Source organism: Rhinatrema bivittatum, chromosome 1, assembly GCF_901001135.1.
Source record: "Rhinatrema bivittatum chromosome 1, aRhiBiv1.1, whole genome shotgun sequence".
In the NCBI taxonomy this organism is placed as follows: domain Eukaryota; kingdom Metazoa; phylum Chordata; class Amphibia; order Gymnophiona; family Rhinatrematidae; genus Rhinatrema; species Rhinatrema bivittatum.
In genome coordinates, this window is record NC_042615.1 from 111,895,858 (window position 1) to 111,922,749 (window position 26,892).

Consider the following 26,892-nt stretch of genomic DNA (forward strand, 5'->3'; position numbering starts at 1 on the left):
CAACTAAGACAAATATCTGTGACAATAGAGGATGTAATAGTTCAGATTGACAAATTAAAGAGTAACAAATTACCGGGTCCAGATAGTATCAACCCTGTAACCTTTCATTGAAAATGGCCACCATTCATGAAATCTGAAATCCTGAAATCTAATGCCAATTTTTAAAATGGGCTCCTATGGTGATCCAGGAAACAAAGACCGATCAGCCTGTTGACAGTGCCGGGCTAATTGGTAGAAGCAATCCTTAAAAACAAATTCAATGGCCATATAGAGAGACATGACTTAATGGAAAGAGGCAACCATGCTTTAGCAAGGGGAAGTCTTCCCTTACCAGTCTTTTGGATTAAAGTGTAAATAAACATGTAGATAAAGGCTTTATAGTTGGTATAGTGTATTTAGACTATCAGAAGGCATTTGACAAAGTCTTCCATGAGAGATTACTGAGGAAATTACAAAGTCAGTGTTCTATTGTGGACTGGTAACTGATGAAAAGGCTGGAAACAGATAATTGGACTAAATTGTTAGTTTTCCAAATGGGAAAAAGTTGTTAATGGAATACCACAGGGATCAGTGCTGGGACCTGTGCTGTTTAGCATATTCATCAATGATCTGGGAAAGGGAACGATGAGTGAGGTGATCAGATTTGCAGATGACACTAAATTATTCAGATTTGTTAAAACAGCAGTTTGTGGGGCTAGGAGACTGGGCAACTGAATGGAAGAGGAAATTTAAGGTAGAAAAGTGCAAAGTGATGCACATAGGGAAAAATAACCCAATGACAGGTATGTGATATTGGGTTCTATAATTGAAGTCACCATCCAGGAAAAAGACCTTAGAGTCCTTGTTGGCAGTATATAAATCCTCAGCTCAATGCGTGACAGCGGTTAAGAAAACAAGTAGAATGTTAGGAATAATCCAAAAAGGGATGGAAAATAAAATGCAAAATTGTAATATTGCCTCTGTATCGCTCTATGGTGTGACTGCATATTGAGTATTGTGTGCAGTTCTGGTTGCCCCATCTCAAAAAAGACATAGCAGAACAAAAATGATAAAAAGGATGGACCCTATCTTCTATGATGAATTCCTTGCAGACTAAGGCTCGTCAGCTTGGGAAAGAGATAACAAAGCTGGGACATGATAGAAGTTTATAAAATTATGAGTAGGGTGCAATTTTCAAATAATACTAAAATAAGGGAGCACTCCAGTCAACTAACAACCAACAAATTTAAAACAAATTGTAGAAAGTCAGCGCATTATCAAGCTATGGAATCTGTTTGCCAAAGGACATGATCAAAGCAACTAGCATAATCTGATTTAAATAAGTTTTGGTAGACTAAAGAAAGCTACTGCTATCCTTGTGAATGAGTAACGGGAATTAGATTTATTTTATAGGATCTGCCAGGTACATGCAACCTGGACTTGATGGACCTTGGTCTAATCCAGCATAGCAGTTCTTATGTTCTTAACCTGTATCCTACCTTTTCTTTTTTTTTTTTTTCTGTGAGTTCATTGCCTGCACATTAAGATATCCAAGCATAATCTGTATTCTGCTTACATTTTACAGTGCTACCTGTTGGGATGAGACTGGAGACACTTTCGTAGCTTTCAACTCTTCCTGCTGGGGAGAATACATATCTCTCCCTGTTAGTCTACAGAGCACTTGTTTTTTCTATCTCCAGCCACCTTGTCAGCCCTTTGACTGCCAGTTGCTACTCTTTTTTTCTCCATCTTTGAAAAAATTAGCTGTTTGGCCTGAATGGGCTACAAAGAAGAAGGGTACACTTCAACCAACCTCCTCCAGAGCTTGACTAAGCACAAGGAGCCTAGCTGCAGGCTCCCCCCTTACTAGCAGGTCACTGTCCAGGGGCCCTGGGGAACGTGTTTGAGGATTTAGGAGCACACCAAATCCCTTTTCCCCCACCAATGGAGATTTTACCTGTGACAGGTCAGTCTGCTCAAAAGAGGTAATTTTCAAAAGGATTTACGTATTTAAATGGACTTTTTGCGCATAAATGGGCTTTTGAAAATTGATAAGAACATAAGAAGATGCCATACTGGGTCAGACCAAGGGTCCATCAAGCCCAGCATCCTGTTTCCAACAGTGACCAATCCAGGCCACAAGTACCCAAATACTAAGTAGATCCCAAGCTACTGATGCTAGTAATAGCAGAGGCCATTCCCTAAGTCAACTTGATTATTAGCAGTTAATGGACTTCTCCTCCAAGAACTTATCCAAACCTTTTTTAAACCCAGCTACAGTAACTGCACTAACCACATCCTCTGGCAACAAATTCCAGAGTTTTATTGTGCATTGAGTGAAAAATTATTTTCTTTGATTAGTTTTAAATGTGCTTCTTGCTAACCTGCATAGCCTCTCATCATAGGGAAGCTATTCCATCCCCATTATCATTTTTATTGCCCTCCTCTTCACCTTTTCCAGCTGAGGTATATCTTTTTTTTTTAGATAAATTGACCAGAACTACACACAATACTCAAGATGCAGTCGCAGCATGGATCATTAAAGAGGCAATATGAAATCCTCCATTTTATTCTCTATTCCTTTTCAATCATTTCTATTTGCTTTTTCTGACTGCTGCCTCATACTGAGATGAGGATTCTGATGTATTGTCTGCAAGGACTCTAAGACCTTTTCCCTGGTTTGTAACTCCCAATACCGAGCCCAGCATTAAGTACTTGTAGTTGGTATTATTTTCCCCTATGTACATCACTTTGCACTTTTTCACATTAAATTTCATCTGGCCATTCAGAAGCCTAGTCTCCTAAACCAACAAGGTCCTTCTGGAGTTCCTTACAATCGCTGCTGTTTTAACAACTTTGAATAATTTTATATCTGCAAATTTGATCATCTTACTGGTCGTCCCCTTTTCCAGATCATTTATGAATGAACATCAATCCCAATATTAATCCCTGTGATTTTCCACTAATAACTTTTCCCCATTTGGGAAACTGAACATTCTGTCATTCTGCATCTATCTTTTAACCAATTACCAATCCACAGTGGGATACTGCCTCCTATCCCATGACTTTTTAATTTTCTGAGGAGTCTCTCATTAGGGGACTGTCAAATACCTTCCAAAAATCCAAATACAACTGACTCACTTTTATCTAATGTTTATTTCTGCTTTCAAAAACATATATAGGATTGGTAAAGCAAGACTTCCTTTTGCTAAATCTATGTCAACTCTTCTGAATTAAGTCGTATCTGTCTATATGTAATTTTGTTTTTAAGAATAGATTCTACAATTTAGCCCAGTTTTGTCATCAGGCTCTCTGGATTATAGTTTCCCAGATGACTCCTGGAGCCCTTTATAAAATTGGAATTACATTGGCCACCCTTCAGTCTTCAGGTATTATGGCAGTTTAACATGATAGGTTATAGATTACTAATAACAGTTTGCAGTTTCATGTTTGAGTTCTTTTAAGATTCTGGGATGGATGCCATCTGGTTCTGGTGATTTGTCACTTTTTAGTTTGTAAATTGTATCAAATACATCCTCCATTATAGCAGAGATTTTATTTAGTTGTTCAGAATCATCACCATTAAATAATGTTTCAGGCATAAGTATAATTCCAACATCCTCCTCAGTAAAGACAAAGGCTAACATATTCATTCAGTTGTTCAGCTACTGATAGGTTTTCACTTCTTCGCTCTTCCTCTTTCCCTGCCTGCCAACTCTGGCTATAGGGTGACATAGACCCTCACTCACCAACAGGAACCTCAAATGCCAATGTGGAGACCATTTCAGGAGCTCTGCAGATCAAATCTACTGTAGGTGGCATGACTATATGGGCCCGGCCACAAGAAAAATCCCAGGACGCACACAAGTGCTGGGCCCTGAAAAAGGGGTGGGCTGAAGGCATGGTCTGGGCTGGGAGGAGTGGGGTGGGACGGAGGTCGGCCAGGACAGTGGCCATTAGCTGCTGTTCTGGGGAAGACTGGGAGGGAACTGGGGAAGGCCGATTGCATTGCACGCATATTTTACAAAAATTTGCCGTGCTGCTTGCGCTGCCTGCACATGTGTGTGCACGGATTTTAAAATCCGGCGTGCATGTGCACGCGACCATTCGATTTTATAATATGCGCACGCCAACATGCAAGTTATAAAATCAGCACATCTATGTGCACTCGCTGGGAACCTCGCGCACATGGATGTGCGCTCGCTGCTTTGAAAACCTACCCCTGTGGGCATAAGTGCTCAATTATATCATGGATGTGGTTTATTTATTGGGTTTTATGTCCTGCTTCGTTGACGAAAACAGCTGTTATATAAAACAATATAAAATCACACCAAAACAGCAAACAGTTGTGAAGATTATCAATTTACTTTGGGCTATAGCACTGCAACACAGGCTGTTCAAGACACTCCTGTCTAAACTTGATGTGCAGTACAGTGACCTTATTTTGTATTTCAAAGTGCAGCAGCTCAGCAAGGGAAAAATATATTGGAAAGTTTCCAGGAACTCCTTCCAGAAATAAAAACGTTTTTGGTAGAAAGAAATAAACATTACCAATAGCTCAGTGATCAGTGGCTCACTGATTTGGTATTTCTTTCTGGTCTCACTTCTCACCTGAATACCATGAACCTTGAACTTCCACAGAAACACACAGCTCTAACATAACTTGTTGGATCAGCTAATGCATTCAGAATCCAGCTGAAACTATGGAATGCTCAAATCAAGAAGGACGTTCTCACTCACTTTCAAGGCCTAGAGAAAAAGCATGAAGAAAATGCACCCTTCAGTAGCGAACGTCAGATGAACAAGCTGAAACAAATTGCAGATTACTGAAAGACAATTCAGTGACTGCACATGTCAAACTCATTGCCATTTCCCTTCAGCATCCTTTCACTGACACTGATACCAGTGACATCACATCCAAGTTAGCAGACTTGGTGAAACCTGAGAGTGCCTACCCAGAGATCAAAATAGTCATATCGGAATTCTCAGTCGTCTGACAAGAAGTTTTGGACACTTTAGAAAGAGGGAGCTTCTATCTTTACATACTTAATTTTTTCAGAGCCACTTACTTTTGTGAGACTATTTTTGATAATTAAGCACCTGATGTCAGAGATTTGGCTAGCTTTGAAACATGCGCGCATGTGGCCATATATGCGCACATATGGCCGTGCACCAGTTTACTGTAGTATTTTCTAACATGCACATTTGACATATGCGAATATTATATATTAAACATGTTTGCTACACAGCATGTGTGCTTATATAGGCCTACATGCAATTCATATAATACATTTAAACCAGGTATTTTAATGCATTGAATCAGTGTACTTTACCCACCTATTTTAAATATATACGTGCATATTTTACAAATGAAAGTAAACGAGGACTTACTCGCGCAAGTCCTGATTTGCACAACTCGGCCAATTTTATAATGTGCATCACAGAAATTACCAGTTTTATCAAGTAGTTCACCAGTTTGCCCAGTTCTTCTCCAGGCCATCAAGACTCTCCTAGTTCTTCAGCTTGTACTCCAGATCTGACCCCCAGTCAGTACTTCAAAATAAACATGTTTATTATCACTTATGCCAGATAATTATCAGATATAAAAATGCGCAGGTAATTTGGAAAAGGTATGCATGTATGTGTCTTAAAGTAGCAACTTACATTCGCACATATTGGCCCCCATTCCAGAGCACCCTAGACCACCCCTTTTTTTACATGCGTATATCCGCACACAAAAATTAATATATGTGTGTAATTGCAGCTTTTATAAAAAAAAAAAAAAAAAAAAAGGAATATACACTTTGTGGCTACTTATGCATGTATATACTCATTTTTGCATGCGTAACACATTTAAAATTCATCTTAAAGTACATATCAGCTTGACTGCTACTTCAACAAATGCATTATCTGTTTGTTGTATGTTATGTATATTTTATGTAATATGTTGTAATTTTGTGTTCTTGTACATCACTTTAAGCAATTTTTATCTGAAAAGAAATTGATATCAGTAAATGAAATGAACTGCATGAAGTTGGCTGTAACACACTATATACCAGAATTTAGGAAGCTAACAGATAATATACCATATTAGATATTGCATTAGAGTGTTTAATATAACTTTAATATACACTGAGGCCGATATTTGGCGCTACTTAGCCGGATAAGTAAGAACATATCTGGCTAAGTGGTGGTTGTTGAATAACCTGCTGTGATCAGAGGTTGCCACTTAGCCATATAAGTACTTATCCTGCTAAGTAGATAGCCAGATATGATGTGGGCATAATGGGGAGGTGCTACTCATCCGGTTAACTTAGTCAGATAAGTACCAATATTCAGACCGGATAGTTAAACCTGCTCTATGTCTGGTCTAAATTAGCCAGATAAGACTTATCCAGCTAATTGGCACTACTAACTTATCTAGATGTTCAGCTTTCAATATCCATTTTGTTTTACTATATTGGTCTCTAGTCTTGTTTTTTTTTTTTTTTTTTTAAATGATAATTTTATTGGGAATAAATATATACCAGGAGATACTGCCTATCACTATCAGTCTTTTGTAAGTCATGCTTCAACAGGAAGCATTATTGGCATGGTTTTCAAAGAGGATTAAATAATGTCCCAAAGGGATTTTCCAAATATGACTGGGTTATTAAACAGTTGGATATGCAATGTAAGGTAATGTCAGTTTACCTATGCATTTTTGAGGATGACCCCACACTCAAAGAGTTCATTTAAAATGTGTCATGGAATCAGTTTTTGAGCCTTTTACTTTAAAGATATAAATAAAACCCACTGCATGTTGCATTTTCATTATTATCGCTAAAAGAAATGTAAATGCTGGGAGTCAATGTTATAGATATAATCTCTTTATTGGAATAAATACAGTTTTGACTAGCTTTTGAGAGCTATAATCTCTTTTATCAGACTAGTGTATTGTGAATATTTGTACTGTCCTGATTAAGGAGGATAATTTATGAAAGCTAGTAAAAAAAAATGTTAAATTAATTCAGTAAAAAAAAAAAAGTATCACCTGCAATCTGTTTGGTTTTCTTTTTTACCTCTGTATGTAAAGCTCGATAAGAAGATATCCCAAACTGCTATGTCAAATGTTGCAGAGCCTGTGATTTTGGAATGAGAAGTGGAATTTAAGGGTGAAGGTCAAGAACAAGATACCAAAAATAGATTAAAATAACATTGTAACAACACTTTATCAGTGTGGTACATAAAGAACAACACGACTAGCAGGTACTTCTTCATTACAAAGAATGTTTACATTTTTTAAATGCTTGAAAGTATAGAGGTTAGGGAGGGGCTTAATAGAAGCTCGGCTTTTGTCATCATCTAGTTGCCAAGCAAAATTAAACTTCCACTGTGTTAACACTGGTTCAGTAGTTGGCATAAACAAAGATTGTAAAGAATGTCATGGCAGTGTACCTGAAAGAAAAGAGCACAGTGTACGCAGCAAGCTACATTAGTAGAGAATCCTGTGCATGGAACAGTGAAGAAAGACTTTGTATTTGTTTTGTCCTATTTCAAAGCATAGTTTAATATTGAATAAATAACTGAAAGACATAAACATGCAATGTACAGCCTAGAATTTCAAGCATGAATGTATGTAGCAGCTGTCAAAGGCAGGGGAAAAAAGTTCAGAGGAGGTAGCAACAGACTGTGCAAGCAGGATTTTGTTTTTGCAGGAATATGTAATGAAAATATCAGTTTTATGCTGTGTCCTTAACCTGAATGAATTGCACAGTTCTCTGAATTTTCCCCATAAGGTTTGTCTAATTGTTTTTGGTTATATGTGAAGAAGAGACCAGTGTTGCCCAGAAAGTCATGTTCTGCATCTGTCTATAAATCTGTTGGTGTTTCAACAAAAGGTATAGCAATCTACAAATAACTTGATGTATGTATATATACAAATCAGATAAGTCCTTTCCTAGAAAACAAAGGAAAATTAGACAGTATAGTGTCACACTGCTTCTACAAGGGATAACCAAAAAGTCCACACTCTAAGATGATCCCATGGGATGCACCATTCCAGTCTCCGACATGGGAGAGTTATAATCCATCAATAATAGTACTGTTCTCCTGTGATAATTGAACCACCTACCTTAAGAGAGATGCTTTAGGCACTCTACATCTAAAATGGCATTCTTTGAGAGACTATGAAAAGGAGAGAGACTTTTTTTTTAGTATAGAATATCCATTAACCAAAATAGATATGTCTGTTTGCCTATTCACACTATGAGAAAATGAATGAGCAGTCCTATTGGCATTTAGACTGAGCAAAAGTGAGAGAAAAAAAAATATATATTAGTAGCTACAAGAATTTTTAGTAATTGTTGATGCAATTAATTGTTAACTTAGATTTTATTTTCATTCAGTATTTTAGTTTATAATTACATATCTAATGAAGAGCTTGGAAGGGTTTTATATTTGAGAAAAACTAGCCTTCCTGTTTGGCACCCAACATAATATAACATGCAATAAAGGCAACTTCATCTGGTGTAGCGCAAGAGTTGGTAATGACTTTTTATATTATCCTTGCAGGATATACTTTTAAACAGATTTGTAATGCTATGAAGAGAAATTTTTTAGTTTCTTGAGTATTGTTGCTTATATTCCTTTGATGCAGAGAGAATATAAAACTAGTATTGTTCCTGCTAAATAGACTTACTAAAGAGAAATTAATTCCAATAGATTGCATCACACAATAAAGGAAACATGCCTTGAACCTGAAGTATTAGTGAATTCATTTTGTTTTGGAAAAGTAACTTAGCAATTTAAAATATAAATCATTCACTCTCCTTTTTCATTCTAATTTGTTATTTCTTTCCTAAATATTCAAGTTTAAAATTCTTTAATGTTCCTCCTATTTATCCTATTTTACATCTAAATAAATCGAGGCACGCTGTGTTGATATGGAGGAAGGAATGACCTAGTGGTTAGAATAATGGATTGCAAACATGGAATCCAGAATTCAAATCCTACTTCTTCCACTGACATTTCTTGTGACCCTGGGCAAGTCACTTTATCTCCTATTACCTCAGGTACCCACTTACGGGTAAATTCTAAAACTCGCACGCGTATGTCTATGTGCACACAGTTCCCGGCATGTGCACTTGGATGTGCTGATTTTATAACATGCACGTGTCGCTGCGTGCATGTTATAAAATCCAATGTCTGTGTGCACATATGCGCCCAATTAAGTATAGGTGCATGCTCGGGTGCCCCACTCGTGCACGAGAGGGGGGGGGGGGGTTTGTAAAAGCTTTACGGCGACATGAGTAGGTTTACCCCAGTTCCCTCCCAGTCTGCTCTACCTCCCTACCCTAATTTTTTTTGGCCCTGAACTTACCCGCTCCAGTGAGTGGGAGTAAGTTCCGCGCGCCGGCCTAATGACGCTGTCCTGCCCGGCCCCCGCCCCGGCCCTTTTTTGCAGTCCGGACTGCTACGCGCGTATCTCCCGGGATTTGTGCACATCGGGCTTTTAACATCGGGCCCTTAGCTTGTAAGCTCTTTTGGACAGTGATTGTGTCAGAAAAGATATCGTAAACTGCCTTGAGTTAAAATTTGAAAGGTGGTTTACAAATTGTGTATATGTGGCAGATCACTGCTCAAGGCCTACGATGGATAACTGCTAGATTGCCAAAAACAGCCAGACACTTGAAATAAAATAATCCCTTTGTTTTCTTATATAGTCTCTGTCCATGTCCTTACTGTGCAAGATGCTAACTGGAGAGCTGCTATCACCTGACACACCCTAGTGCATCTCCTTGGTTTCCTTTTATAATGGGGAAGAAAAGCTTCAGAGGCCTTGAGACACTCTCTCTTTTCTCAATAACCATGCTCCACAGAGGTGTTGGGCATTCCAAGTCAAAACAAAATGTATTGATGCAAAATGCCTTGGATTGTGACATTTTGTCAAAATACCACTTTCTTGTGGTAGCATCCATAAATACAACTGAATACCCTCCTACACAAAGCCTCATGATTTTGGTGAGATGAATCTTAAGCACCAGATGTCCATATTGTTGGGACTGGGTTGGACAGGATTTCTTTTCCCCTTGTACCTTAACTCCTTGAACCCATTTGTTATCCTCTCCTCTTTATTAGTGGTACTTCAATAGTAGGGATATGCAGCCAAAAGCTTTTCATTTTGGTTCATTTTTTCATTTCAGGTTTTTTTGTTTCATTTTAATGCTTATTTCGGTACGCTTCATTTGCCAAACTGAAAATACCACTAAATCCCCCAAAACATTAAAAAAAACCCAAAACTAAAATAGTGTCTCCTCATGCCGCAGCCTCTATGTCCTCAGGTCCTGGGAGGCATTGTCAGACCTCCCTGGGCCTCTTGGACCCTCCCACTGATCAACAATAAGCTGGCTAGGCTAAGCCAAGTACAGCCCGGGCTCCTCTAATACCCCTTCCCATCTCTCTGGAAATGAGCTGGAACCCCTCTGGGGGTTTTGCAGAAAGAAAGGAGCAGGAGCAATCCCTAGTTACTCCTGCCCCAGCAGAGTCTTTCCGAGGCTGGCTTTAAGTTGACGACAGCAAAATGTTGCCAGTCTCAGGGCCAACCAGTACCATTTTCATGTACAGTCTTGAGACCAGCGCTATTTTGTGATTTTAACTTGGCACCAGTTTCATGGTTTGCTGGTGCCATTTTTAAAGGGTCTCTGGCAGGAGCAATTAGAGATCACATCTGCCCTTTTCTTCTGCTGCAAACCCCAATGAAAGGACTAAGGAGATAGTAGAAGTGGCGAGTGGTGTAGATTTTTTTTTTTTCAAATTTCTCCGCAAATAAGGTGAACTATTTGCCAAAATGAAAACAGCAGATTCCTCATTTATTTCAAACAAATGCACATTCCTACCTGATAGCTAATCTTTCCACTCTCCTTTGGGTTTTGGAGCCTGGATGACCCTCTGTGTATAAGTCAGAATGGCTGATTCTCTTTCTCTTCTATAAATGGAAAGAAGAATAAACTGAAGAGCCTTTGTCTATTGTTTGTGGGTCTTATTTCTGAATGGAACTTCGACCAGGAGTTCCCTTCCCTTGGGGAAAACCCCAAGAGTGTAGAGATTTACTCCCTTAGACTTAGGGAAACTCTCTACTCTACTACCAATTAATTTCATGTAGTGTCCCCTAGTCCAGTGTTTCCCAACCAGTGTGCCATAGCGCATTGGTGTGCCTTCAGACCTGATCAGGTGTGCCACAGATGTTACCACTGCCTGATGCTCAGGTATCAGCACCTGTGTTATGCCCTCATCACCTCACAGCAAGAGATACCAGCAGGAGCTCTTTTCTAAGAACATACTTAGCATGCTTCTCCTTCCTTGCTACAGCATTAGTTTCAATGTGGGAACTAATGGGCAGCATGCAGGGCATGTATAGCTGCACCCCACTTTATGCACCACAAACATTGCACACAGCAGATCCTCCTCTTCATATTCTTGAGCCTCCTCCTTTGAGTCCTTCCAGCCTCAGTTCTCTTACCAGACTGAGTGAGACAGGAAGAGCGTGCACTGATGTGACTTATTCTGAGAGTTGGGAACAGCAGTAGTGAAAGAATTCTAACAGTCACATGTGGTAACCAAGGTAACTAACCAAGGGGGTCATTTATCAAAGTGCTGTATGGCATTTTCACATGCGTTAAGGCGTTTTCGCATGAAAAAAATGCCTTTAATGCATGTGAAAACGCCATAACACATAGTTTGATGCAAATTAGAAAAAGGGGAGGAGTTTGGGGCAGGATTTGTGGCCAAGTGAGCTGGCTTCATAATTTGCGAAGCCATACCGCATGGCTCATCCCACCATGGCCCGATGATAACAGGAGACCATGTGTGTGAGCTTGAAAGTATGTGTGACTGAGTGAGAGTCTGTTTGTGTGTGTGAGAGACTGTGTGTGAACCTGTGTATCTGTGTGAGATCCTGTGTGCCTGTGAATGTGTCTGTGTGAGAGCTTGTGTGTTTGTGTAGGTTTGTGTGCATGTAAGAGCCTATGTGTCACATATAGGCTCTCACAGGCACACACCCCCACACACACAATGTATCTTTGAGGGTGAGGGAAAGGCAGCCTGTATATGTAAGAGAGAGGGAGTATGTGAGAGAATGAATGTGTTATTGTGCATGTGTGTGAGATAGAAGATAAAATTTGTGTGGCCCTACCTCCCCCAATCTGTGACAATCTCAGGGTGAGTGGAAATCAGATCCTAAGTATGGAGAGCAAATTTTTAAATCCTTATTAGTTTTAATTATTGAGTATAATTTGATGATTCGGTTCTTTTGAAATATGTATTTTTTTTGGGCAGAGAGGGGAATAGAACAGTTTTTAATTGGATTTTTTATTCATCAGATTTTTTAAAATGTTTTTAGTGTTTGGGAAATTTTTGATATTTATTTATTTATTTGAGGTTTTTTATATACCGAGGTTTATCAAAAAGCCTTCACCCCGGTTTACAATAGAACAATTTGTTACATAGAACGGTCAAAGAAAGAACAAAGAAAGGTTACATGGAACGGTATAAGGGAAAAAAAAACCCAGAGGATTATGTGACCTCGAACTAAATGGCTAATAGTCGGTGACTGAACTTAAACATTTGAGCAAGGTTGTCAGTTTGTCTTTTTGCAGATGATACTAAGATCTGCAACAGAATGGACACACCAGAAGGAGCAGAGAGAATGAGACGTGATTTTAGGAAACAAAGAGTGGTCAAAGTATGTCATATTCTTTTTATGAATATGATTTTACAAATAAGCTTGTTTTATATTTCTTTTATTATTTAATGTTTTATAAAGAATGGTACTGTCTCTGTTTTTCCATTTTTGCTCTGCATGTAGAGGCTGGCTTGTGGGTTCCAGTTCAGTTCTTCTCAGCACATTTCTGTTTATACTTTCTGATCTCTTTATTCTGAATTTGGTGAGGGGTCTCTCTGAGTTCTGCATATGTGACTGAGGTGAGGTATTTTGCTAGCATTTAATTTCTGTGTAGGGATCTATAGCTGCCTGGATTCCAATACGAGTTTTATTGGTGTTCTAGGGCCTGGTGTAATATGTGCAGTGTTGCCTTTTCATAGATAAAATTGTTAGGGTTGTTTTAGTATGGGAGGTTTACTATATTGTATTGGTAATTCGGTTTGTTCATGGCTTTCTGAGGGTCAAGCTCACATCTAATACACCTTACAAAAAGCCTAATTCCATAGGAGCCCCAAGTGTCTTTTTTGCAGGGTTTTCTGGTTGGCACCACAGGAGTGCATGTAAATATAATATGCATGTTGTAAGTGATATTTTTGCCTCAGAAGACTATAGTCTTGAATGTTCTTTTTCATGTAAAATTTGTCATAAATGCATTGTGTGGGTCTGTAAAGGGTGTGGGAGTGTGCGTGTGTATTGGGGGGGGGGGGGGGGGGTGGCATGTGTGCAAGGCTGTAAGGTTTGCCTAGGGTACCTAATACACTTCCTTATCCATGGGTTCTGGGTGGGGGGCTTAGTTTAAAAAAAAATAGATTGCAAGCCGGGGCTCAGCTTTATTTGATAGGCCTGGGACAGACAATGAATGAATCGGGGGGTGGGGGATAACAAAGTAATTTTTCGTACAGGACAGCAAAAATAATAGCGCTGGCCCTGCCTCTGGCTCACAACCAAGTTCAACGTGACTGTGACTGTCTCACAGCAACACTATTATCTCCCTTCTGAATGGCTCTGCTGCAAGCTGCCTCCTGATTTGACACCCTACAGCTACCTTTCTACTGTTGGAGAGGCTCCTGTTGGAAAACTGAAACATCAGAGGGAATAGCAAACCACATAAACTTCATAGATGCTGGTTTTCCAAAGTCTGGGGTTATTTTGTCTGTAGTGAGAAAAATCAGGAAGACTGCTAGGGCTACACAAATAAGCAAATAGAATGTTAGGAATTTTTTTGGGGCTGCTGCTGCACGCTGAGCTATTTTCAGTGTATGGCCCACAATGACTACAAGGCCCTTTTCCTGGTTGGTAAGTCATAATATAGAACCCAACATTGTGTTTTATATTTATTTTTGAGGTTATCTTTCCTTTGTGCATCACTTTGCACTGGACCACAATAAATTTCATCTGCCATTTAGATGTCCAGTTCCCTGGTCTCACAAGATATTCCTGCAGTTTTTCACAAAGCACTCATGTTTTAACTATTTTGAATAGAAACATAGAAATGATGGCAGAAAAGGACCAAACGGTCCATCCAATCTGCCCAGCAAGCTTATGGTTCATCAGCAGTGCCATACAGGTCTCCCCCATAATGCCAGCATCAGGGGGAGGCATCTGCCTCGCCATACAAGTTACCCCCATACCTTGTTTCCCAAACCATCAAAGTCAGGGCCCTTGTTGGTTGCTGACTGAGTCCAGTTCCCCGTTACTTCTTGCCATTGAAGCGGAGAGCAATGTTGGAGTTGCATCATATGTATAAGGCTTATTGGTTAAGGGTAGTAACAGCCGTATCAGCAAGTTACCCCCATACTTATTTGTTTTCCCAGACTGTAAAATTCAATGTCTAGTTGGTTGCTCTCTGAAATTAATTCCCCCTTTCCTCTTTTTCCCCCCTGCCGATATAGCAGAGAGCAATAATGGAGTTGTGTCAACAGTGTGAAGGCTTATTGGTTAAGGGTAGTAACCGCCACACCAGCAAGTTACTCCCATGAGCTCTTTTCCTCATTTCCATCCTCTAGCCTTTAGGGATCCACAGTGTTTATCCCATGCCCCTTTGAAATCTTTCACTATTTGTTTCTTCACCACCTCCTCTGGAAGGGCATTCCAGCCATCCACCACCCTCTCTGTGAAGAAATATTTCCTGATGTGGTTCCAAGTCGTCCTCCCTGGAGTTTCATTTCATGACCTCTAGTTCTACTGATTTCTTTCCAACGGAGGTTTGTCAATTGTGCATCATTAAAACCTTTCAGGTATCTCAAGGTCTGTATCATATCTCCCCTGCAACTCTTCTTCTCCATGGTATACATATTTAGGTCCTTCAATGTCTCCTCATAAGTCATTTGATGAAGACCACCATCATTTTTGTCACCCTTCTCTGGACCACCTCAATTCTGTCTCTGTCCTTTTGAGATATGGTCTCCAGAACTGAACACAATACTCTAGGTGAGGCCTCACCAAGGACCTGTACAAAGTGATTATCACCTTCTTTTACTTACTGGTTATTCCTTCTCTTTATGCATCCCAGAATTTTTCTGGCTTTAGCTATTGCCTTGTCACATTGCTTCTCAGTTTTTAGATCGCTAGACACTATCACCCCAAGGACCCTTGCTCTGTGCACAACAACCCTTCAGCTCCCATCACATACAGTTCTTTAGGATTACTACACCCCAGATGCATGACTCTGCACTTCTTGGCATTGAATCCTAGCTGACATACTTTGACCACTCTTTAAGTTTCCTAAAATCACGTCTCATTCTCTCTGCTCCTTCTGGTGTGTCCATTCTGTTGCAGATCTTAGTATCATCTGCAAAAAGACAAACTTTTCCTTTTACCCTTCCGCAATGTCGCTCACAAAGATATTGAACAGGACCGGTCCTAACACTGATCCTTGTGGCACTCCGCTTAATACCATTCTCTCTTCAGAGTAGGTTCCATTTAATAGGGATGTGAATCGGGCTTCGGACGATTGAAAATATCGTCGATATTTTCAAAATCGTCAGAAATCAGGGGCTCTCCCAAAACAATAGGAAAACCCCACGATATTGATCGTGGGGCTTCCCTTATCATTTTGGGGGAGGGTGGGAAAAACGGCACACAAAAATAACCCCTAAACCCACCCCAACCCTTTAAAAGTAACCCCTTAGCTTCCCCCACCCTCCCGACCCCCCCCAAAACCTTTTTACAGGTACCTGGTGGTCCAGTGGGGGTCCCGGGAGCGATCTCCCGCTCCGGGCCGTCCTCCGGCTACCGGGCCGTCCTTTGCCCTTACCTTGTGACAGGGTATCCGTGCCATTGGCCGGATCCTGACACATGGTAGGAGCACTGGATGGCTGGCGCCATCTTGTGCTGCTACCATGTGACAGGGGCTGACCAATGGCACTAGTAGCCCCTGTGACATAGTAAGGGCAAGGATATCGGCGCCATTTTGGTTCCTGGCACCTGACGGCACAAGTGCAGGAGATCGCTCCCGGACCCCCTCTGAACCCCCAGGGACTTTTGGCCAGCTTGGGGGTTCAGAGGGGGTCCGGGAGCGATCTCCTGCACTTGTGCTGTCAGGTGCCAGGAACCAAAATGGCGCCGATATCCTTGCCCTTACTATGTCACAGGGGCTACTAGTGCCATTGGTCAGCCCCTGTCACATGGTAGCAGCACAAGATGGCGCCAGCCATCCAGTGCTCCTACCATGTGTCAGGATCCGGCCAATGGCACGGATACCCTGTCACAAGGTAAGGGCAAAGGACGGCCCGGTAGCCGGAGGACGGCCCGGAGCGGGAGATCGCTCCCGGGACCCCCACTGGACCACCAGGTACCTGTAAAAAGGTTTTGGGGGGGGTTGGGAGGGGGGGGGAAGCTAAGGGGTTACTTTTAAAGGGTTGGGGTGGGTTTAGGGGTTATTTTTGTGTGCCGTTTTTCCCACCCTCCCCCAAAATGATAAGGGAAGCCCCACGATCAATATCGTGGGGTTTTCCTATTGTTTTGGGAGAGCCCCTGATTTCTGACGATTTTGAAAATATCGACGATATTTTCAATCGTCCGAAGCCCGATTCACATCCCTATTAAATGGAACCTACTCTGAAGAGAGAATGGTATTAAGCGGAGTGCCACAAGGATCAGTGTTAGGACCGGTCCTGTTCAATATCTTTGCCAAAAGTCCAGCGGGGGTCCAGGAGTGACCTCCTGCACTCGGGCCGTATTGCCAGTATTCAAAATGGCACCAGCGAGGCTGGGCAGCCGATAAACAAGGCTGGGCAGCCGATAAACAAAACGCGGTCGGGTCCGATGGGAAAAAACCCACATGTGAATCTGAACCGGAATCCGAACCGATTCCGATTCACATCTCTACCATTTACCATCACTCGCTGTTTGTAATCTATGCCACCACCTTGGCACTTACTCCCAAGCTTCTCATTTTATTCACAAGCCTCCTATGTGGGACCATATCAAAAGCTTTGCTGAAAGCCAAGTAGATCACATTGAGCACTCTTCCTCAATCCAATTCTTTAGTCACTCATTGAAACAAATCAATCAGATTTGTCTGACAGGAACTTCCCCTGATGAATCTATGCTGCCTCGGGTCCGGCAGTTCTCCTGATTATAGATAGTTCACTATTCTTTCTTCAACAGAGTCTCCATTACTTTTCCCGCCACCGAGATGAGGCTAACTGGCCTGTAGTTTCCAGCCTTCTCTCTGCTCCACTCTTGTGAAGCGGGACCAACACTGCTCTTCTCCAATCAGTGGCATCACTCTCATTTCCAGGGATCTATTAAACAGTCTGAGCTCCCTCAATATCCTCGGATCAACCTCATCAGGCCCATGGCTTTGTCCACTTTCAGTTTTCTTAGCTTCTCCCGTACATTCTCTTCTGTAAATGGAGTTTCGTTTACTCCATCCCTATCCACTGTCTTGTTAACTAGTGATGGTTCGTCTCCAGGGTATTCTTTAGTGAACACAGAACTGAAGAATTTGTTCAATTTTTGTGCCATTTTTTCATCTCTCTCCACACATTGATCCTTTTCACCTTTCAGTTTCATTATACCACTTCAGACCTTTCTCTGATATATCTGAAAAATGTTTATCACCTCATTTTACCTCTTTGACAATCCTTTCTTCCACCTTTCTTCGTCTCCCTCAGTTTCACCAGATATTTTTCCTTGTGTTCCTCTTTTTGGGATCCTTTATATTTCTTGAATACTTTTCTTTTTGCTTTTATTTTATCAGCCACCTCCTTTGAGAACCAGATAGGTTTCTTATTTCTCTTGCTTTTGTTTACTTTTCTAACATATAGATTAGTTGCCTTTGTAATTGCTCATTTTAGTTTGGCCCACTATTGTTCCACTTCTCTCATTTTCTCCTAGTCTTCTACTTCTACCTCCAGGTACTACCCCATTTCAACAAAGTCCATATTTTTGAAATTCAGAACTCGAGTCTTCGTGTGACTTCTCCATATCCTATTTGTGATATCAAACCATACCGTTTGATGATCACTGGTGTTGAGGTGGGCATCCACCCGGAAATTAGAGACATTATCCCCATTAGTGAGTACTAGGTTGAGTATAACTCCCTCCCTCATGGGTTCCATTACCATTTGTTTGAACGGAGCTCCTTGCAGGGCGACCACAGTCTGTTTACTTCTGTTAGATTCTGCAGAAGGGATTCTTCAGTCTACGACTGGCAGATTAAAATCTCCAACAATCAACACTTTTCCCTTCTTTCTCACCTTTCAGATGTCTTCAACGAAATCTCTGTCTAGTTCTTGCATTTGAGTTGGAGGCCTGTAAACAATTCCAGTAAAAATAGATGCACCATCATCTTTTTTTAAGACGGCCCATAATGCTTCTTCTCTACCCCACATTCCTTGCAGTTATGTTGCTTGGATATTTTTTTTGACATAAAGAGCTACTCCTCCTCCTTTTCTGTCCTCTCTGTCTTTAACAAGTTATAGCCTGATATGGCCATATCCCAATCATGATAGGCCGTGAACCATGTCTCCATAACAGCAACAAAGTCCAAGTCCGCCTTCACCATTAGGGCTTGCATGTCTGGGATTTTATTGCCCAGACTATGAGCATTTGTGCTCATAGCTTTCCCGCTTCTCTCCTTCAGGTTACTGCTCTTCTTGGACTTCTTTTGTGCCTTATTCAGCTGACTTTTGTTATCCCCTTCACCCATTTCCTTTAGATTTGGGGGTGACATTCCAATTTCCATCTGCCACCCCCATTGTCTAGTTTAAATGCCTTATGGCATAGGATTTGAATTTATCTCTTAGGATCCTTTTTCCTTCCACATACAGATGTAAGCCATCTTTGACATAGAGCTTTTAACTGTTCCATACATGGCCCCAGCCTCCAATATATCCAAAACTTTGTTCCTTACCCCAAGCTTTGAGTCATGCATTGAAGTTATCTATATGGCTTAGCCTCTCTTTCCCCTTTCCATGAGCAGGTAACACTTTTGAAAAAGCAATAGTCTTTGCCATGTGACTAATCTGCTTCTCCAGAGACTAGAAATCACTCTGTACCACTTGGATGTTGTTTCTACCAAGGTCATTGGTTCCCAGATGGATGCTAATATCAACTTCAGAGTCCTTACTTTCTTCTTGGATTGCATTGACTATCTGAATATCATTTCTACCAGCCGATGATCGTGGAAGGCTTTTAACTGTAGTGTTTCCCTTGAAAAGAATTCCCATATTAGTGCCTCTGAGGATTGTCACCCAGCACAAGGAGCTTTTTCTTATGTTTATTGGTTATATAATTGAATTTCTGCATGCATTGAGTTTCCTCTTTCCTTTCAGATACCATTTCAATTTCCATCGCTAGAGCTTTGTCATTATTTAAGACAGAGAAGATATTTTGTACTTGTGTAAACTGAGAGAGTTTGTGATCCTATTCTACCAGAGCTCACTTTAATCCATTTTTCTTGGGTTCCTGTATGCTCTGAGTAAGTGTATGTATGTATGTGTGTGTGTGTTGGGGGGGGGGGGGCATGTAGGCTGCACAATTGTGAAGAATGGGTGTCTTTGGGTCACTGGTCTTATTTTCCCTGAGCCCACTGAAAAACACTTTTATCTGAGGTTTTGAATTTTCTGTGGTAAGGGGGAAATGATTCCTGAATTCTGTAAAGTGGGTGAGGATTTTTTGGTGGCTTCTGATACTTTCTTTATTGCAGCTAATTCAACTTTAAGGTAAGCCAATTCCTTTTTCAGGATAGAGAGTTCTGAACAAATGGGGCAAGCCCTAAGTTTCCAGATGATTTGCCTCAAGATAAAGGTTCTACAATTGTTACATTGGATAGTTGTCATTTTGCTCATTTGCCCCTAGATTCATCAAAAAGTCTTAATATCGCAGTGATAATGCCCACGCAAAAAGGGGCGTGTTTAGGGATTTTGGAGTTACTGCACTATGCAGTAACTTACCGCTTCGCATTGGTGGTATTGTACTGCACGGTAAGTTTACCACGCAGAGCAATAAACCCTACTTTTTGCATCCTGAGAGAGAGACTATCTACAAGGCCCTCATAGTAATTAAGTATTTAAATCTCTATAGGAGGGCTGCCTAATAGGTGAGGTGTTAGTGGTGGTTTGGGGTTTAGGGGCCAGTTTCGCATGTAGAGTGAGATGTACGAACAGCACAGTACACCTTGGTTAAGATTTGATATCATTTGGAGTGAGGAAAGTCTAACAAAGATGAAATTTTGTACTATGTACTATGTTCTCTCACCCTAGCATGATGGTACCCTTTTAGGTGAGGCCCTTCCAAGAGGTTCTCTCTCTCTCTCTCTCACTTACTCCTCTCTCCCAGCCTAGAATGCAATTCCAAAAATTTATCGCGAATTGTGTTATGGCCATTTCGGTCATATCGCACAGCTTAACGCCAGGGAAAAAGGTGTAGTTATTTCTGGTGTAAAGACCATGCGATATTATGCTATTGTATGGTACGAAATGTCCCATAATTTAACTAATTCCCGCCCCCCCCAAATATATGCATTTGTGCCATGTGCTACAGCATTTTTTGCATGTATTATAGCGTTAACTCATGCATTAATGCGTTAACATGTATGTTAACGCCATAACGCATTTTGAAGAATGATGCGGTTGATTTGACAAAGAACACCTTAAGAATTACCAAATTAGCAAATTATCTTGTTACCAATTATGTATAGAATTTTATAGGATCCTCTGTTTACTTAAAGTAAGGTAAATATATATATATATATATATTTATTTGTTTTGGGGGGGGGGATTTTTTTTTTATATATCTTCTCTTTTAGCACTGCTAAGATTCAGAATCACTACCCCACACTACCTGCCCCCACAATGCAAACCCAAAGAACTTTTGGTTATATTTCAGTCAGTAATATCAGATATTTAGCTTTTGGAGCTTGGAGCGTTGTGGACGGGAACTCACCAGTAAGCAGACGGGCACTTGTCCCTGTAATTCACAAGTCGATCTACCTATTATTGACTAGGAACAGCCCCTCCCCAAGACAGGCTTCCTGCTGTTAGGCAAGCAGAATTATTTAATACTTCCTCTCCTTTTACAATGCTTTGATTTAATATCACTACTCCACGCTATCTGTCCTTCTAATTTTGTATCATCTGTAAATTTGTTCACCTTGCTCTTTGCTTCCTTTTACAGGTCATTTATGAATAGGTTAAACAACACTGGTCTCTATACAGTGTTGTGTTCCGCGCCCCCCTACCTGACCGCGATGGCGACCCGCCGCGGCAAGCACCAGGTGAAGAGCCATGGTCTGGTGCCTTTGCTCCCGCGCGTCGACATGGGCCCCCGGGGTGACCACAGGGCTGGGAGCCGTCCCTGATCCTCCTGCGCGGCATCTACAGCTTCTCCCCCGCGGCTGGAATCCAAGATGGCCGCCGCTATCTTAGGCACGAGGCCGTGCCTCCTCACTAGATTTAAAGGGACCTGATCCCTTTAACTACTTTCAGCTGTCTTCAATGAGCCAGAGCAGAGGAAGTATAAAAGGAGGCTTCCTCTGCTCATTCCTTGACTTGGCAACTTTTGGGTTAGTCAGGTCTGCTTGCTTCGGTGAGTTCTTCTACGTCGGATCCTTGTTCCTGTCTTGTCTTGGTGTTCCTGGTTCCTGACTTCGAATCGGCTAGTGGTGATTCCTGGTGTGTGACTTCGGATTGGCAAGCGGTGATTCTCTGGTGTGTGACTTCGGACTGGCAAGTGGTGATCCCTCGGTGTGTGACTTCGGATTGGTAAGCAACGACCCTCTGGCACTTGTCCTTGGACTTCTTCTTGACCATTGTCTCCAAGGGTCCACCTAAGTTCCAGCGGCCCGGGTCCTACGGGCTCCTCCCGGGGGAACAGCAGGCTTCCAGGGGTGAAGCTCCAGTCAGCCCTTGCACCGAACGCTTGACTTCTTGACCTCTGAAAGGTCCACCTAAGTCCCAGCGGTCCGGGTCCCTACGGGCTCCTCCTGGGGGGACCGTGGGCTTTCAGTGGCGAAGACACAGTTCCTTTCCTTGACGTCACGACTCTTTGCCTGCCTCCACGTCGCCTCTGTCTCCAGTGCCGAGGGTCAGCTGGTCACGTCTTCTGTTCCTGCCTCGCCACCCGATGGGAGAACCTACGGATCTTCCTCCTAAAGTATACCATCCTCCCGTCAGCCCAAGGGTTCACAAGCCTGAGCATAACATACAGATTCCAGGGAGATTTAACTATTCATATCCCTCTTTTGTGAAAATTGATCACTTAGCTTTACATTTTCCTGTCTTTTCACCAATTAACCATTCCACAATAGGACATTGCCTCCTGTCCCATGGTTTAATTTCCTGAGGAGTCTCTCATGAAGGACTTTTTCAAATGCTTTCTGAAAATCCAGATATACTAAATCAGCCAGCTTGCCCTTATTCACATGCTTATTTACACCTTCAAATAATTCTAATAGTATAGTAAGACATGGCTTCCCTTTGCTGTATCCATGTTGGTTCTTTGCCATGTATATCCAAATGCTTAGTAATTCTGTTTTTAACAATAATTTCTACTATTTTGCCTTGCACTGATGTCAGACTTACTGGTTACTGGTATGTAGTTTCTTGGAACATCCCCTTGAGCCCTTTAAAATCTGCCACTATACCTAAGGACTGGAGGGTAGTCAGTGTAACAATTTTTTTAATGATAGTTTACAGATTACTAATAGATCTGCAATTTCGTATTTGTATTCTTTCAGAACCCTGAGATAAATACTATCAGGCCCTGGTGATTTGCTGCTATTTAGCTTGTCATGTTGCTCTAACACATAGTTTAACAATGATTTGTTTCAATGTCTCTGAATCATCACCTTCAAAGAATGGTTTTAGAGTGGTTATCTTCCAAATATTCTCTTCAGTAAAGACCAAAGAAAAGAATAAATTGAGCACCTTCTCCTACCCCTTGTCATGTAATGATACAGCTGACTTCTTCACAGGGTTCTTGCTTTTGATATATTTGAAAAAGTTTCTTCTCAAATTCTTTTTGGCTTGCGTTTTTAGATCTAGCTTGGCACTGTTTATGCTATTTCCTATTTTCATCATTTGGACTTCCTTTCTATTTGTAAAAAGATGCCTTTTTGGTTTTAATAATCTCTTTCACAGCACCATTTAACCATGCGGGCAGTCTTTTTCTTCAACCTTTTATAATGTGTGGAATACATTTTATCTGGGTTTTCAAGATTGTATTTTGAAAGAATCTCCATGCCTCATACAAACATTTAATTCTTGCAACTACACCTTTTAGTTTCTTTCTAATTTCCTCATTTTATCCTAATCTTCCTTTTAAAGTTAAATGTTATTCCAGTAATTTTAGTTAATATTATCCCTTATGTGATTATGTCAAATATGATTGCATTGTGATCACTTTTGCCAAGAAGCTCCACCTCCATTACCATTTGTACCAGGTCCTATGTTCATATTTTGCAGGGATTGTTCTGTTGTTGACATAGGAGTGTCTGTCTGTGAGTATGTGTTCACTGTTGATGTGTACATCTATGCATAAACAGGTTCTGCAGTTTTGGATATCCGATGAAATATTGTAAGAATGAGTATTGTCTGCTTACAGTATTTCAGCCTTGGGATCTTCTTGGCATGCCACTACCATTTATTTCAAAGCTGCTCTGAATGGGGGCGTTTTTGTCAGGTATTCTGCTTACTCCGGTTGCTGAGTTGATCACTGTGATGAATTGTATCAGGCTCTTTTCTACACATCGTGTGACCGGTTATATTGTGGTTTATGTTTATCCTCTGCTGTACCTCATTTTGAGTGCCTCAATAGTAAAGCGTGCCATAAATGTTTTGTAATAAATGAATACATTTTTCTGTGCTGGGATGTTGTGTGGGTATGAGGAAATAGTCAAGCAAAAAAAAAAAAAAAAAAAAGCAAAACTAGACTAAGAATGAATATATTTATATTAAAACTAAAAGTAAAATTCATTAACAAAAGATTGAGGGTTTGATGGTGAAGAGGTGTTAGTGAGTAACAAGTAGATGATATATCAATAGCAATTGGTCTATCCAGTCTGTCAAGATAAGTAGTTGCTGAACATCAGGACTAATCCAGGGGGCCTTTAGATCTTCAGTCTAATATGCACCCAGCTGAGCTATGCTCAGATAGTAGGAAAAGAGAAGCCAGCTTTCCTGCTGCTAGGCACAGTGTACCATCAGTGAGTGTAGCCCAGACTTTTATTGTTAAATGCTTATCCTCTTTAGGGAAATGGCAACACTCTGTTACTTTTCCCCCAGGCAGCTTGACTAGCAGTAATTGGCAATGATATTAATGCACTGGCATGCAGTACCACTGTATGTTTAGTGATAGGGGAAAAAAGGGAATTGGATTCAGAAGACAGCCAATGCTGGGCCCTGATCTTTACAATCTGAGGTACTGATACACAGATGGGGAAAAAACACAGGACTGTTTCTATGGCCAAGTTGAAAAACAAAGCATGTTCTAGTAGCATTGTCTGAATTATCAAGAAGGCTTGCTCATCTTGTAAAAACGTTGCTAGAAGTAATTTTTTGTATGGGCTTGATATTTGCTTGGTTTTGATTGTAAATATTACTACCCTTAATATAAAGCTTGGAGGTAATATGCATGGAGAGGCAGTTAATACCATAAGAAACTTGCTGGGCAGACTAGATGGACCATATGGTCTTTTTCTGCTGTGATTACTATATTGCATATTTTTTCATATTCTTTAAGAAAAAGGTTTGGTCATGCACATCATAACAAGGGCAACCAGGATCCTCGCTTCCTCCCCCCAGCCTCTTCACAACAATTCAAGCAAATAAAAACAAGGACAAACCATTGGGATCAAAAAGGCTGCAGCTTTATTACACACCAAAACAGCATAATACCCGAGCTCAACAACAGCCAACAGTCCACATCATGCCCCAGCAGGATACATCCAGCCCCTGGCCTTATAGCCTTCAGGCCACTGGCAGTGCCATGCTGCCTCCATATGCAGCCCCCACCACAGCCCAGCAAGGAGTCACTCCCCAAGTGACTGTACCTGCTCAAACACAGTCAATCTTCCATCACTGCCCCACCAACTATCCCAGCTGGTTGGGAATGCAACTCAGTAAATTAACAAAGCTTGGGTAACCTTCCACAGGCAGCTTATCCCATGCCCCCTCCCCAAAGATGAAACCTAATATTCCAAATATAATGCATCCTCCAAGGTCTCCTAAAATACATTAAGAAATAAATCAAGCCCAACGTCAGATAAGTGAGCCACATCTGAATGATAGAGGTCCCTACAAACATCCCATACCCATACTTAATATGCCTCCCCTCTTGCAAACACACAACCATGAACCAATTTGTTGATTCGCCTTAGACTGACAACTCCCCCACAAAATCTGGTTCATTGCAACAGGCCTTGGAATTATATCTGACCAACAAACAATTGTTGATGGAAGCCAACCCACAATTATAGCTAAGTCCTTCTGTACTGCATCCACTCAGATGTATTAGCAGTACCTCTAGCCAAGCTTGAGAGTTCATTAAACTTTGAATGAAGCACATTAACTGGTTCCAGCACATTCCCTAGCTGCCCAGCCAGTGCACTACCTGTTACGCTCGCCTTCTCTAGAGGGGAGGAGTTAGCAATCTGTTATCGCTCACCCTGCCAGGAGGGTGGAGTTAGCAATCTGTTTTACTTTTCTCCTGAAAGGGGGAGGAGTTGGCAATCTGTTCAATGATACTCTTCTGAGGAGAGGAGCTAACAATAGGTATATATACTTCACTACTGAGATAGCAATCTATCATGCCTCCGCTACGGAGTAGCAATCTGTTATATATAGGCTGCTGGCCAGTCCCATAGAAAGAGAAGGTAGCAATCTATATAATATTTACATAAGAGATGTTAGTGGTGGGTAGTGGTTGGCTCCCACAGAGTGACAGTAGTGTAAGGAATGACCACTTGGAGGAAATGGTGAATCCCTGGACCGATGGCAGATGACAACACTCCCAGGAGGAGATCCTGAGAGGAACCACCACCTAGGCTAGAATATGAAATAAACACAAACAGTTCTTTATTAGGCTAGAAGTTGGACCACCAGTGGTGGCAGTAGTGAGTCGATGTGGCCGGCAGGGCTGAAGTCCTTCTGATACTGGAATATAATCTCTGGGTCGCTGAGCTGTAGAGAGAGACTAGAAGTAGTGAGTAGACAGGGTATACTGGATACAAGATGGTACACTCACAATAGTAGATGTCTGCAATGGTCTCTATGCCACAGAGAGTCTTCAGTATACTCAGGAACAGGAGCCGTACACGAGCACTGGTTCCTATAAACAGTCTGTAATAAGAACTCACAATAGCTGTATATGAAATGGCTTCTAAAGTAGAAGAGAGTCTGTAAAGGATTCTAGGAACATGTGCCCTCATGGAGCGAGTACCGGTATCTATCTGCAATCTTGCCAATATAACTCTTGATCTCCGTACCTGCGAGAACGTCTTGGATGGAAGGGAGTCTTCAGAGCTATAGGAATGTAGGCCCTCGTGGAGCAAGTACCGATTCCTATCTACAATAGAACTCACTGTGTTCACGTCTGCGATCGCTTCCAGGCAATGAGAAGTCTTCCGAGTATTCAGGGACGTAGGCCCTCGAGGAGCGAGTACCGGATCCCGTCTTGGCAATCTGAAATCAAGAAAAGAGTGCGGAGCCCCCGTGGAGCGGGTATTCCTGGTAAGTTTGAAAAGGCCGAGCAGTGGGGAAGGATTC

At 41.4% G+C, this 26,892-nt stretch overlaps 1 protein-coding gene across 3 annotated transcripts in view; it reads left to right on the forward strand.

The window, feature by feature from the left end:
- WWC2 (WW and C2 domain containing 2) overlaps positions 1 to 26,892 on the forward strand; it is a 396,047-nt gene that overhangs the window by 134,719 nt on the left and 234,436 nt on the right. Inside the window, exon 2 of one of the 3 annotated variants that reach the window (XM_029581816.1) lies at positions 7,055 to 7,227. The exons of the other annotated variants lie outside the window; for them this stretch is intronic. The gene's annotated coding sequence lies outside the window, so the exon portion shown is untranslated. The remainder of the gene's footprint in view (positions 1 to 7,054; positions 7,228 to 26,892) is intronic. 3 annotated transcript variants of the gene reach the window in all.